The following is a 14,092-nucleotide window of genomic DNA, read 5'->3' on the forward strand; positions in this document are numbered from 1 at the left end:
TATACCAGATGTCAGATGTTGTACTCCTTAAAAGTTGTGTATTATAAATATATAATATACATATTTATATCTCAATAAGTGACCTTAAGTACAGGAAGGGGAAAGGAGAGAAGGAGGGAGGGAGGGAAGGGAAAACTCAGATGTATAACCAAATATGTTGAGGCAGTAGGTTCCTTTTTTTCCCTTTAACCCCTTTTATTTTAACCTACATGAAGCTCATGGGAAATGCACCAGAGTGTTTTAAGAGAACGCCCACAGAGATGCTGAGAATGGTTCTGCTCAGACTTATGGCAAAAATGCTTCACAAGTATTTCAAAAGAATGAATAGAGACCTCCATACACCTTACCTTCTACAATGCCAATTCAAACCATCCACAGATACCCATTTTGACTCCTTTTATTCTCTCAATACCTAGCATTGTTTTGCACACATAATAGGCTTTTAATAAAATTAAAATCCCATAGCCCATGTATATAATTAAATATATATAATTAAATACATACATATTTATAATACATATCATTATCTATCTCTCTCTCTCAGTACTGCTCTACTCTTGAGTTCTCCTAAAATATTCTTCAAAATAATTTGCTCTAGCCCTGGATGGTGTGGCTCAGTTGGTTGGAGCATTGTCCCATACACTAAAAGGTGGCAGGCTCGATTACAAATCAGGGCACATACCAAGGTTGCAGTTCCAATCCCTGGTTAGGGCATCTGTGGGAAGCAACCGATCAATATTTCGCTCATGCATCTCTCACATCTTTCTCTTTCTCTCTCTATCTATTTCTATCTCTATCTCTAATTCTCTGTGTGTGTGTGTGTGTGTGTGTGTGTGTGTCCCCTTCCTCTCTCTAAAAAATATCAATTAAAAAAAAGCATTTGCTCCAAAACACTTTTCAAAATCATGAGCACTGTTCCTGGCTCTGAGGAAACAAAGATTGAGTAGGACAGGGCCTCTGCCTCCCCAGAAATCACAGATTGGTTGGTGGAAATAACATACAAGCAATAAGCCACAGGGCAACAATTCAACACATACCTGGTATATATTAAATACTTTTTGTAGGCGAGCTATCTTGGTAGATACTTGGGGATACAAAGGTGCCTGTTCTCCAACACATAATCTAATGGAGGAGAAAAACTGAGGGGAAATGTCATCAGGTCATGAGGCAGCACCCAGAAAAAAGAAAGAGGTAGCTCATCTGGAAAGATATGGAAATGATTCCAGAGATGTGTTTATTTTGGGGAGAGTTGAGATTCTGCACATGAATCCTAGAAATTGTATAGAAGATGCAGTGTGCCCCAAAGTCAGCCTGGACTGGTGCTCCAGTAAAAGGGCTTGGCCCGTGGCTGCAGAGTATGGAACCAAGAAGAGAGAAAGACAGTGTCACTGACACAGGTCCTGGACAAAGGAGAATGATGCTGTTATTAACATAAAGGGAGAATCTGAGAAAATAGAAAATGAAATTGAAATCGGAAAGATCAAGTACTTCTAATAGGGCCTATTCCTGACCAACTGAAAGTGAACGGGAAGAGATCATTGATGGAAATCAGCTCTAGTGGAGAGGGCACTGAGAACAGGCCGGAGGATTCTATAATTCTCCAGCTGCCTTTCTATGTATACTTGATGGGGAGCAGGAAATTCACCATGAATCCACCTGGGGCATAAAGCAAGTAACTCACGGAATTACTCTTACAACACATATCAAGATAAGAAATCATATGTGAACTTGGCCTTAAAACGAGGAGAAAGGTGTAATGTGTCTATAATTACAGATGACTGTTTTAATTTATGTTAGGAAGTAATTACTACCTCCTGACAAGAGCAAGACAGAGCACAGTGGGTAGAGGTGGAAAAGGAGGAGATACGGGGGAAAGGGAGAGAGATTAGGGAAGCCAGCACAGGAAAAGGTGGGTATGACGAATCTTATAGAAATCTGCCTCCACCCACCCTTTACCCGGGTGCTGCCAGGGCTCAGTAGTATTTCTGGACCAACTTCTCCTGGGATATTAGCAGGTGCAGGCAGGCTTTCCAACAAGCCACTGAAGGATGGAGCCATTATTCTCCAAGATTGCAGCTTTATTCTTTTTTTTTAATGTCTCTGAAATGCAATGTATATATGAAACTTTCACTCAACCAGCAAGTCTTACAGCAGCGGGCTCCACATCTGCAAAACAGATTCTAAAAGATAAAATGTATGTGCCAAGAGTGATTCAGTGCGAATTTGAAAATGAGATAAATATTCTTCTCTTGAAAGAGAATGGTTTTTCCTGACCTAAAAGTTAAACAATGTTAATCAAGTCATAGAGTTGAGCAGTGAAGTCAACATTACTTGAGAAGTTTATACTAAAAATAGTGAACCTTTTCCATATCTCTAACTAAGTCATCCACAGCCGAGCTCTTGTACTTGCAGGATTATTTCCAGAAATCATGACTGCCAAGATGTGTTTGCTAATGAATTCTGAATACTGAACTAATAATCTGAATTAAAGCTAAGATTTGAACTAATAATCATAATAGCTGATATGTATGTGCTCATAATGAAAATAGCACTATTCTAAGCACTCTATCACTCAATCCTCACAACTCTATGAAGAAAATCCTATTATTTCTACTTTACAGAGGAAAACTAAAGTGCAAAAGGGTGAAGTAACAAATGTCAATATTCACGTAAGTGGAATAATCAACTGCCATGCCTACTACCTACTCAAGCTTCAGTCATCACATGAACCCATGAACACAGGTAAGGTCACAACAATTTTGGATGCCATACATATTGATGGTTTGAGTAATACTTTTACCTGAGAAAGAATACTGCAAAATTTCCATATTTATGAAACTAATGCAAAATAAGGCTGAACAGTATTTGTATTTTGCATCTTTTAGAGAAAAGCAGTGACTTTGAAAATCTCGCTGTTATAAAATATATTATGTTACAGACATGAAGTCCTCGCTATTCAATAAAATAAGTAACAATTTTTCTCTTCCAATGAAGATATCAATAAGAAAACACTTTGACAAGGACACAAGGATGAGGAATCCCATTTATTAAACACCTGTCTTCTGTTCCCCATCCTTCACTGCCCTGTACTTCCAGACCTATCATACGTGTTCACAAGCAGGCAGTTCCCCCTGGATAAGCCTGTTAGACACTCTTTAAAAATACAGTGAGGGGATAGATTTTCTGTGTGGAGGGGAAGAGAAAGAACATATAGACAGATCAGCAGCAGCTGATGCACCAAGATCAAACAGGGAAATAAATAAGGTGAATCCAGGAAACGTTTTAAAACTCGCCACACATAGTTTAAAAGATTGCACAGGGGCTATGAACTACTAGGATCAGCAGGGCAGGGGGAACGAAGTAGCATTTTGCCACCAGGAGCAGGGTGGCTGAGAAAAGGCACTGCTGGGGACCACGCCAGAGAAGTGTCACACACCAGGGCACCCCATGCTGAAAACAGAGGCTGAAACTCAGCAAGTCCCCAAATGCTCTCTGGCCCTACAGCCTTTACATGAGATCTGGAATTTAGAATCTAGTGAAATTTAAGAAGATAGAACTGGCTTATGACTGGCCTATGACTTAAGAGGGGATAAGCCATCTAATATTGAACAGCCAGTTAATGCAAAAGAATTTCTTCCCATTTAGCACACCTAACACTTATCAGAGCTCATGGCCACTTGACTCTACATCTTAGACTGTTTTTGTGGGGAGGTCTTGCGCTGTCTATGAGAATTCATATGTGAACCTTTTGAAGAAAACGTCTGTAACTTCCCCTACATCATCAAAGAGATTCAAGAAGGTTAAGAACATGGCTGTAGGTCATCCAAATCTTACCCCTGGCCCAAGTAGGATCTTCAGAGAGCTGGCTGTAGATTTAGACTGCATTGCATGGTCCCCTCTGAGAATGATTTTTCTTGAATTACATGTTTTGGTTCTGCCCTTGACTTACATTGAAGGGTGCAACAAAAAAATAGTAACAGGAGTAGAGTCCAGAAAAATAAATAAGGGTGAGGACAATGAAGTCAGATTTGCCTGTTTAAACCCTCTCTCCCCTCTTTCCATGACTGTGGACAAGTCAGCCTCTCAGAGCCTGTTTCCTCCTCTGAAATAATTACTTCACAGTTATTTTAAGGAATTGATTATGAAAATATACATAAAGCACTTAGCATAGTGCCTTGTGTACAGTAAATACCCAATTACTGTAAATTTACTGCTGTGTTTATTGAAAGGATGCTGTCTACGTCAACCAGTGCAATCTGTATGAGGCCTCTGGAAAACTTTTATCTTTTATGCTCTTTTGAAAAGAAAACCTCTATGTTTTCATCTTGAGGACTCTGGGACTCTCAACTGAGCATGTCTCCATCTTTGCTCTGGTTATTTGCAAGTTTCGAACTAAATCTACAACCTAACTTTACCCACTGTGTAACAAAACCAGCTCCTAATAATTTTTTGTGAACTAACCTTATCCCTTCACCCTTACTTTCTCATGGTCTTGGATGCTTTTTTTCTTTTTTATAATGTGTGTTACTATTATTATTTTGAGCTTCTTTGAACTATTTTTTCGAATGATATAAGATGCATAAAACTAAATAGATGAATTAACAAACCAACAGAAAAAATAAATAGTGCTATTTTTGAATGTTGGTAATTGGAGTGTGTGTGTGTGTGTGTGTTTTTAAGTTATTTTCCTAATTCATGGGTATATTAGCTACAGAGCCAGGAGAAAATTTAATTCTTTCTACTTCCCAAAGTAGGATCTGCCCTAGACCAATTTAGACTCTCAAAGAAAAACTGAGTCAAGTCATCAGCCAAAGAGCAAAAAAAATCACCAGTGTGATGATGAGAATTTAATGTGAAGAGCGATGAAGTCATGGGGAGTGTGGCAACAGGCTAGTCCTCTGAGGTGAGTGCTTCTATATTCTGAAAGTTAGAACTTCTAGAATTCAGTGAGGGGCATTTCAGAAAGAAAATATAAATTCACAGTCACGAGAGTAATTGTATCAGTTCCTAGGAAAAACAAAGCAAAAGTTTCCAGTCTTTAACTGTGCTGGACCCACAGCTCTGGCCGGTGATACCCAGGCTGACTTAAAGGTCCCCTTACTTCCTGACCCAGATGAATGGAAATGAGCCACAGCCGGGGTGTGCTAAGCAGATGGGACACAACAGGGGCTGAGACAAAGACAAAGGGGGTGAACCAGAATGTAAGCAAAGAAGCTTTCCCTGGCTGCTTGGCAATAAGGCCTCTAAATAAACTACATTAATCTGTCTCACATGTGGTGAGTGGGAAATTAAAAACAGGGCAGCGAGAAAATTAAATGAACTCATTAAAGAGATAATAAACTTACAAAGCAGTTTCACTAGGACATATGTTGCTATCAGGATTATTTGAGTTTCTGGAGATATTGTCATATCCATACCTTTACAAAGTTATATACTATCTTGGGCATACAACAGGTAAGGTAAGAATTCTTGAGAAGCAAATATTTTTCCAAGAAGAAAAGCATGGCCTCTAAAGAATCAGTGAGATAAAATAAAATCCAATAATTTTAAGTATATTATCTGAAAATTCAAGGACAAGCAAATTAAAATGGATTGTTATGGAAATACAAAAGAGAAGAAACTATGAAGACAAAGCAGAGTTGATCTTCTAAAGAAGAATGAACTATAAGATGCTGGGGAACTTGTTTGTGAGGCTGCTGTCTACCACAACAGTTCCACTGTAGTGCCCAGGCCCTTGAAAGCTCTATGTTGGATTATTCACAGCAATGAAACATAAATGCTAATACACTAAGATTCAAATATTCCTTTCAGACTACAATCAAATCTCTGGGTGTTCCTTTTCTTTGCTCTTCCAGTCATGAATATATTCTAAAATTTCCTTCCTTTCTTCTCTCCCTTCCTCCCTTCTCCTTCCATTCAATCAACATGGATTGTGGCTCTAGTGACAGGCGGAACACTAGGTGCTAGAAACTCAGCAGTGAACACAACGGACAAATATCCGTGCCCTGAGATTCATTCATTAGTTCTCTCGGGTAAATGAAACTGCAGGTAAATGAAACCATAGAAAGTGACTGTGGATAAGGGGGAACTACTGTATTTTGTTGTTTACTGGTCAGTTTTCCTAGACTGTTCGCTCACAAAAGCCCATGCTTGGCACAGTGCTTTTCTATAGTATAATGTTCAAAATCTATTTGTGTTATCACTAAACAAATGAAGAGGAAATTCTTAACATTCTTCATCAAAACACTGAGCACACAGATTGAAAAATGGATGTATGATGACAGGGGACTTCTCTGGGTTGCCCTTCTAATAATGTCAACAGAACAGATAATATGTGAAATACTAGAGTAAAAGGACAACAAAAACAATGAAAAAATTATTTGAAAGATGGTAATTCTATTCAACAGACACTTGGGAGTAGCCAACAGCAATGGAAATCAGCTGCCCTGTCCCTGATTCATGAATTTTGCAGAAATATCATTCAAGATAACTTGCTGAGACAGCAACAACTGACCAGAAAGTAAATTGATGTCTGAAGCTTTTCCCCCTAAAGAAACATGTTCTAAGACCAACATGCACACAAGTTAGACACTGTTGCATAACAAACTACTCCAACCCAAGGGCTTAAAACAATGAGCATGCCTCATTCTTAACTCTACAGGTCAACTGGCAATTCCATTTTGTGGCATTTTGTGCTTTCTCATGATTTTGCGATAGTCTGATAGGTCAGCCAAGACTGGCTGGCTTATCGGGAATGGCCTCCCTCGTATACATTGTGGTTGGCTGGCTCTTGGACGCAGTGACAGGTGTGATGGGGACTCAGCCAGCAGGTCAGCCCAGGCTAATTCTCATGGCAGCTAAACAGGATTCCAAGCGCAGAAACGTGTAAGACCTCTTGTGGCTTAGCCTCATTTTTGATCCACCATCACCTCTCCCATATCTATTAGCCAAAGCAAGTTACAAGGTCAGCCCAGATTCGAGAAGTAAGTAAATAAACTCTACCTCTGCAGAGTCACATTGCAAGAAGCACAGATACAGAGAGAGAAAAAATCAAGGTCCTTTTTACAGTCAGTCGCGCACACACTATTTGGCCCTACACATGCACCTACGTGTGAGTACCATTCAGTACATGATATTCATAATGACGATTCTGATTCAGCAAGGAGTTAAATAACAGTATGTTATAGGCAGAGGCGCGTATTGTAAAAGCTTTCCATGATAGGAACCACAGGTTAAAAGATTTCTACTACACCACTAACTTATTGTGGTACCATTCCCACTGATTTCAGAGATCAGTGTTTCACTCCAGAACATTCTGTTTGGAGGGCTGTCAACAGACTTGAAAAGTAATGGGACAGTCCAATGTATCACTGGTGAAGGATTCAATTAAAATAAACAAGAGCTAAGCCCAAGTCACATCTTTTAAATATACATAAAAACCTGTATTTATAGAATTCAGGAAAAGGACCAGGCCATGGATTCACTTCCTAAACACCTGCCACAAACAGATCAAATTCTCAAAAAAAACACTGATGTAATCCCTCACTGTACCCTTGTACTATAGGAGCCAGGTGAGTGGGTGAGTAGGGCTAAATGAGACATTCTTATGGCAAATACACACAAGCCTGGCACCTACTAGAAAAAAATTAGATTAAAATGGAAAAATACTTTCATACCTGCAAACTGATATTAGTATTTTTTCAGCAACCACAGAAACTATGCTGGGCTTGAATAGGTCAATAGAAACCAGACCAAATTACAGATAAGCTTAAAAGCATGCAGGTCTTCAAATCCAAGTGATATTATGGGTGCACTTGATCCTGAGACTATGTGGCCTAGTTTCGCTGGATGACCCTCTAATTTCTGAAAAGTGCTACAGGATCCTCCTGACAACGACCTCTCCTAAGTCCAGTACGGGAACTCTTAGCATTTCCGATGTGGATTTGAGAGACAAAGATAGAACACTGAGACCTGCCAAGGCTGAAAAGGATATCACTTTCAAAGGTTAAAAAAAAATCCCCCCCCCCTCTTTTTTTCTGATGACTACCCAATTACACAAGCCAGGCATGATAACTGGGAGCCATGAAAAGTCTTCTATAGGCATGGACAAAACGGCCTGTTCAAACTCAGTGGAAAACAAAAACATGAAACACTCAGCAATACAATGCATCTTTGGGGGACTAACATGGAAGCTAATCTAGCATGAAAAATACCTCAGAACCTAATTATATTATTAGAGCTTCTTATCAGGGCCTAGTCTGTGATAGCTAAACAGTGTAGCTTTCATTTATTTCACAAAGGAGCATCAAGTTATACAAGTTATTCTTAAAATTCTGTAAGCAGAACACAACTCTGTAAAGTGAAACCCATTCTTCCTCTGAGTACTATTATAAAATCTAACATGTGTATCTATAGATAAGCATGCTCCCGAGACCATGGATTCAGGTTGTATTTTTGTGTACCATAATAAAAGTTGTAGTGTGGTATCCACATGTATGATGATACCCATTCTCCACCTGCCCAACTGATGTAGACACCAAGCATCTCTTGTTAATATCCAGAAATGGCAATGTTTTAGTCCTCTGTTTACTTATGACTCAAAAATAATGTTTTGGTTTTATATCCAGAGGAGAAACCTAAGGCGTGACTTCAAGAATGGAGTGCTCATTCGGCCTGGGGGTTTTGTTTTTTGTATTGTTGTGTTTTTTTAGTATGTTTTTATTGATTTCAGAGAGGAAGGGAGAGGGGAGAGAAAGATACTTGGTATCAAGCCCACAACCTGGGCATGTGCCCTTGACCGAATCAAATCCAGGACCCTTCAGTCCGCAGGCCGACGTTCTAGCCACTGAGCCAAAGCAGGTCGGCCGGCCTGTGGGTTTTGTAGTATCTTAGTTGTTGAAGGTATCTGCCACTGCTTATTACTACAGAGGCAGTGAAAAGCAGCTGTTCTAGGAATAGTCACTGGGAACTACTATTATTTGCTTTTGGAGACCCCAGGTTCTGTCATCACTTCCAAGAAGAGTCAGAGAAGCCTTAGAGTGATGTTCCTACATAAGGTCTTTTCCCCAGAAGTCTTATACAATCAGTTTCACAACCACTCTCACTCCTTACACATATTGGAATTTTATATGATAACAGTTTTAGGATAATTCTGACAGTTCTCATCCCAGGTGAACTACAAAGCAGATCTCTATCCTAACAGAACCGTCAGTTCACTTGCCAACTTCAAAAAACATTCCCTTTGTCTCTCACTCTCAACCCAATTTAAACCAGGCAAAACTGGACTAACCTTGTGTAATAAGCAAATATTTGTGAATATTAATCCACTGGTCATTCAACAGTCAGGTGTCCAAAGTCACACAGCTTACAAGGACCTTAAGAGTTTCCATTAGTGAACAAATCAACATGATAAAAGAATATCAATTGTTTGTGTGCAGAAATGGCATATTTCTAAGACTGAGAAAAAGTGCAAAGTTTATTTTAAGTTATTTTAAACATTACTTCTATTATAACTGCTAACTAAATACTTAGTTGTCCTGTGAAGAAACAATATTCTAAGCAAAGATAAATACAATCAAGTTCATTGTATTTATCTCAAGGTGGGGGTTAAAGGAAAGAAACATTTATCTCAAATTTTCAAAACCAAAAAAAGAGATAGACTCAGATATACTACTACCATGCCTAATTAAAACATGAAGTGATGAGACACTATTGTTTACAACTCGAGAAAAATAAAACCTTAATAACACACTGCTCTAAACATTTAATGATATAGAACTTAATTACATAATTTCATTAATATAAAGGATCAGTGGCATTAAGCTATTATTTATTTCTATTTCAATGCATCATACTAAAATTCAGAAAGTTCAGGGGGCAGGTGCAGGGTTAAGGGGGAGAGGTGGGAAGGGGAAAATGGGGAGGGACTGCTAATGGGTACAGGGTTTCATTTGGAGGCAATAAAAATGTCCTAAAAATTAGCTATATGCACAATTCTGTGAATATACTAAAAGTCAATGAATTACGTATACATTAAAAGGGTAAATTTTACTTTTTTCTTGCTCCCAGCCAGCTTGGCAGCTGCTCTTGGTTGGGGGCCACCCAAAGCAGAAAGATGGTGGCCGCAAAAAAGATGACAAGGTCACTAGAGTCAACCAACTCTAGGCTCCAACTTGTTCTGACAAGTGGACAGTACAAGCTGGGGTGCAAGCAGACTCTGAAAATAATCAGACAAGGCAAACCAAAACCACTCATCATCGCCAACAACCACCCGCCTTGAGGAGACCTGAGCAGAGCACTAGGCCATGTCGGCCAAGACTGGCGCCTATCACTACAGTGGCAATCAGACCGCACTGGGCACAGCGAGTGGAAAATACTACAGTGTGTGCATGGCTACCACCGACCCAGGTGATCCTGGCTCATTAGAGGCACGCCAGAACAGACTGAGAAGTAGATCATACAAAATTGTTCTTTAATACAACTGGCCAGAGCTTGTTTTAAAAAAAAGGGAGAGGGATGAATTTCATAGTATGTGAATTATAGCTCAATAAAGTTGTTGTAAAAAGAGGTAATGCTAGTCCTAGTCGGTTTGGCTCAGTCGATAGAGCGTCAGCCTGTGGACTGAAGGGTCCCAGGTTCGATTGCGGTCAAGGGATCGCATGCCTGGGATTGCTGGCTTGATCCCCATTAGGGGGCATGCAGGAGGCAGCAAATCAATGATTCTCTCTCATCATTGATGTTTCTATCTCTTTCTCTCCCTTCATCTCTAAAATCAATAAAAGTATATTTTTAAAAAGGGTAATGCTAAACATTTTATTTCCTATGTACACTTCTAAATGGAAAATAATTATTCATCCCAGGGTAATGTGCTGAGCACATTCACATCTCCTATCTGTAGAGGTTCTGTCTACCACCTTCTAGGGAATTACCTCCCTGAAAGGTTACTCTAGTGCCCTAAATATCTACAGGCTTCTAACAGTTCTTCTAGCAACTTATAACAAGCTGTATCCATAGGCTTCTGACAACTCTAAAACACAGGAATTACACTAAATATTGAAGAGTTTGCTATACTGACAGAACCATGTTTTTTTAAAAAGATTTAAATTCCAGTGAGCTACATAATATAAAGACACCTGTTTTCCTGAGAATTAACAGCTGTAAATACAGACAACATAAGTAATTTCACACATCAAGCTGATGTGTAATAAAATAAATCTACTCAAGGTTCTTCTTTCAACAAGATAAGACTCAAACGATAAATGACCACAGCTCATCTTGTTAAGATCAAAAGGGGATGACTTCTGCAGCAAAATATGCCCACCAGCCAAGCTATTTCACCAGCTTGGTTACCAACGACACAAGCAGCCTTGCAGCAAGCAGCAAAGCAAGGAAAGATGGGATTTTAAAAGGCCTGATTTGTCAAGTTTGTAAAATGCTTTGTAACTTTTATCTAGACTTCAGAGTTTTATGTATCCAGATGAGTATATCTGAATTGTGCTGACAAGCAAGTCGATAAACTTTTCCCTAACTTGTAAGCTGTCTGCACACACTTCAAATCCACCAAAACTATAGCAGTGGGCAACAAGAAAGAGCAAGATCTGTAAGATCAGCTTCTGTGCCACTATATAAAATGTCATATGAAGTGGTTCATTCTTATGGTGTATTTAAATTTTAACTACATGAGTTACTGCAAATGTCTATGCATAAAAACATGAGCTCCATTTAACTGCCTTTGAAATAAAACAAACACTATTAGAAAAAAGTCAACATCAAGAGAAAGACATCTTTTCTAAAACCATGATTTAGAAATACTCCAAAAAAAGGTAAAAGTTATTAGTGAAAACCATAACTAATAGTATAAACAGACAACCGCGTGCTTTTTTATATCATATATTTTATCATGCCATACCAATAGGGGCATTGCAATTTTTTTGCAAGAGAGGAAAAGGAAAGAGCTAAGCTTCCTCTGGTACTATCTAACATGCCCACATAATGGTCAATGAGGAAACTGAGCCTCACAGATATTAAGTATCTTGTAGGTTTTAAACCTAAATCTTCTAATTTTTCTAGAATGTCATCTAATCTAATAATAGACAAACATGGTAACTGACCATACTCTGCTATGCTTCCCATTGGATAATCAGCAGGATATGCAAATTAACCCAACCAAGATGGCGGCTGGCAGCCACGCAGCTGAAGCAAGCAGGAGGCTTGCTTGCGCCAGTGATGGAGGAAGCCAAGCTTCCTCCCTGCTATGGCCGGGCTCTGAGCTCCACTCTAAGCAACAAAGTTGCAATTAGAGAAGCTAAACAAACTCCAGATACCTGCTTTCAGCAGGCCGTGGCCTTGGAGCTGGAGCAGCAACAAAGTTTCAATTATAGAAGGTAAATAAATCCCAGAATAAAAAAAGAAAAAAAAGAGAGGCTGGGAGCTTCAGTCACTGGCTTGGCCAGCCTGAAAACAGCCCTCAGCCCCTCATCCAGACTGGCCAGGCACCCCATTGGGGACCCCCACCCTAAAGGGGGTGCAGGCAGCCTAAAAATAGCCATCAGCCCCTCATCCAGGCTGGCCAGGCACCCCAGTGGGGACCCCCACCCTGAAGGGGGTGTGACCAGCTGCAAACAGCCATCAGCCCCTCACCCAGGCTGGCCAGGCACCCAAGTGGGCCCCCCACCCTGATCCGGGACACCCTTCAGGGCGAACCAGCCGGCCCCCACCCATGCACCAGGCCTCTATCGTATATAGTAACAGGGTAATATGCAAACTGACCCTAACAGCAGAAAGACTGGGAATGACTGATCACTATGACACACACTGACCACCAGGGGGAAGATGCTCAATGCAGGAGCTGCCCTCTGGTGGTCAGTGAGCTCCCACATGGAGGAGCTCTGCTCAGCCACAAGCCAGGCTGACGGCTGCCAGTACAGCAGTGGTGGTGGGAGCCTCTCCCGCCTCCTCAGTAGTGCTAAGGATGTCTGACTGCAGCTTAGGTCTGCTCCCCGCTGGCAAGTGGACATCCCCCGAGGGCTGCCAGGCTGCCAGAGGGATGTCTGATTGCCAGCTTAGGCCCAATCCCCCCGGGGAGCAGGCCTAAGCCTGCAGGTGGTCATCCCCCGAGGGGTCCCAGACTGTGAGAGGGGACAGGCCGGGCTGAGGAACAGCCCCCGCCCACCCCCAGTGCACAAATTTTTGTGCACCGGGCCTCTAGTTTTAAATAACAAAGAAAAATTTCCACTTGACTACAGAAAATTTGAAAATGCATTTGGTGTCATCTACTCATATACGGACCCTAAGACCATAGTGTATCTTGGGTGCCCATGCAAGGTGTACCTAGCGTGCTTGCCCTGTCCTTCAAATGATCCTCTTTTCCTTCCACGGTTTCCTTCAGCCTCAATTCTCCAAATCCATGAGTTTTTTCCTTTCCCACACTAGCACATTTACTTTATATATGTAAATAGCAAATGCACTTAGAACTTCGGGTGCTATCTGTATGTTAAATCGACCGAGAGTACTTTTCTAGTTTACTACCAAAAAAATATGTCATAAGATAGACTATAACAAAAGAATTCTACCCACTACAAGATTAAGCTTTGCCAATACAATGAGACCTGCTTTATAAAAATAACACTCAAAATGATATGGCCTGTTGCCAAGACCCTCCTACAGCAGATCCTGTCCTTGTTGGGAACAAAACAAGCTTTAGCACCATGCCAACATAACAGCTGCCAAAAATGAATACTTCTTGAACCCTCTATCCATTGCCCCGCCAAGGTAGTCAACCTTATCTGTTGTGACCATGTATCTCATACAAATATTTTATACAATTTTAATTAAACAGTTGTTTTATACAGTGTATGCCATCTCTGTGATATTGACTAGTTAGAAAGCCTTTCTTCTTTTTTTTTTTTAGAACTTTTATTATGGAAAATTTCAAACATAACCAAAAATAGAACAATAGAATAAACCCTCATGTACCCATTACTCAGATTCAGTAATTATTAACTCAGGGCCAATACCATTTAGGAAGCCTTTATTTCCAAAAGAATTCAAAAATATGAATTTTGAGGTTGACCAAAATAATCTTATCTTAGTT

General features: G+C 40.2%; 1 protein-coding gene and 1 pseudogene across 1 annotated transcript in view; one reads left to right on the plus strand and one right to left on the minus strand.

The window, feature by feature from the left end:
• Window positions 1-14,092, minus strand: part of WDR70 (WD repeat domain 70) — a 209,626-nt gene that overhangs the window by 97,917 nt on the left and 97,617 nt on the right. The gene's annotated exons all lie outside the window — the stretch shown is intronic.
• On the plus strand, window positions 10,115-10,453 carry LOC132232466 (large ribosomal subunit protein eL30-like; annotated as a pseudogene).

This window comes from Myotis daubentonii, chromosome 4, assembly GCF_963259705.1.
Source record: "Myotis daubentonii chromosome 4, mMyoDau2.1, whole genome shotgun sequence".
In the NCBI taxonomy this organism is placed as follows: domain Eukaryota; kingdom Metazoa; phylum Chordata; class Mammalia; order Chiroptera; family Vespertilionidae; genus Myotis; species Myotis daubentonii.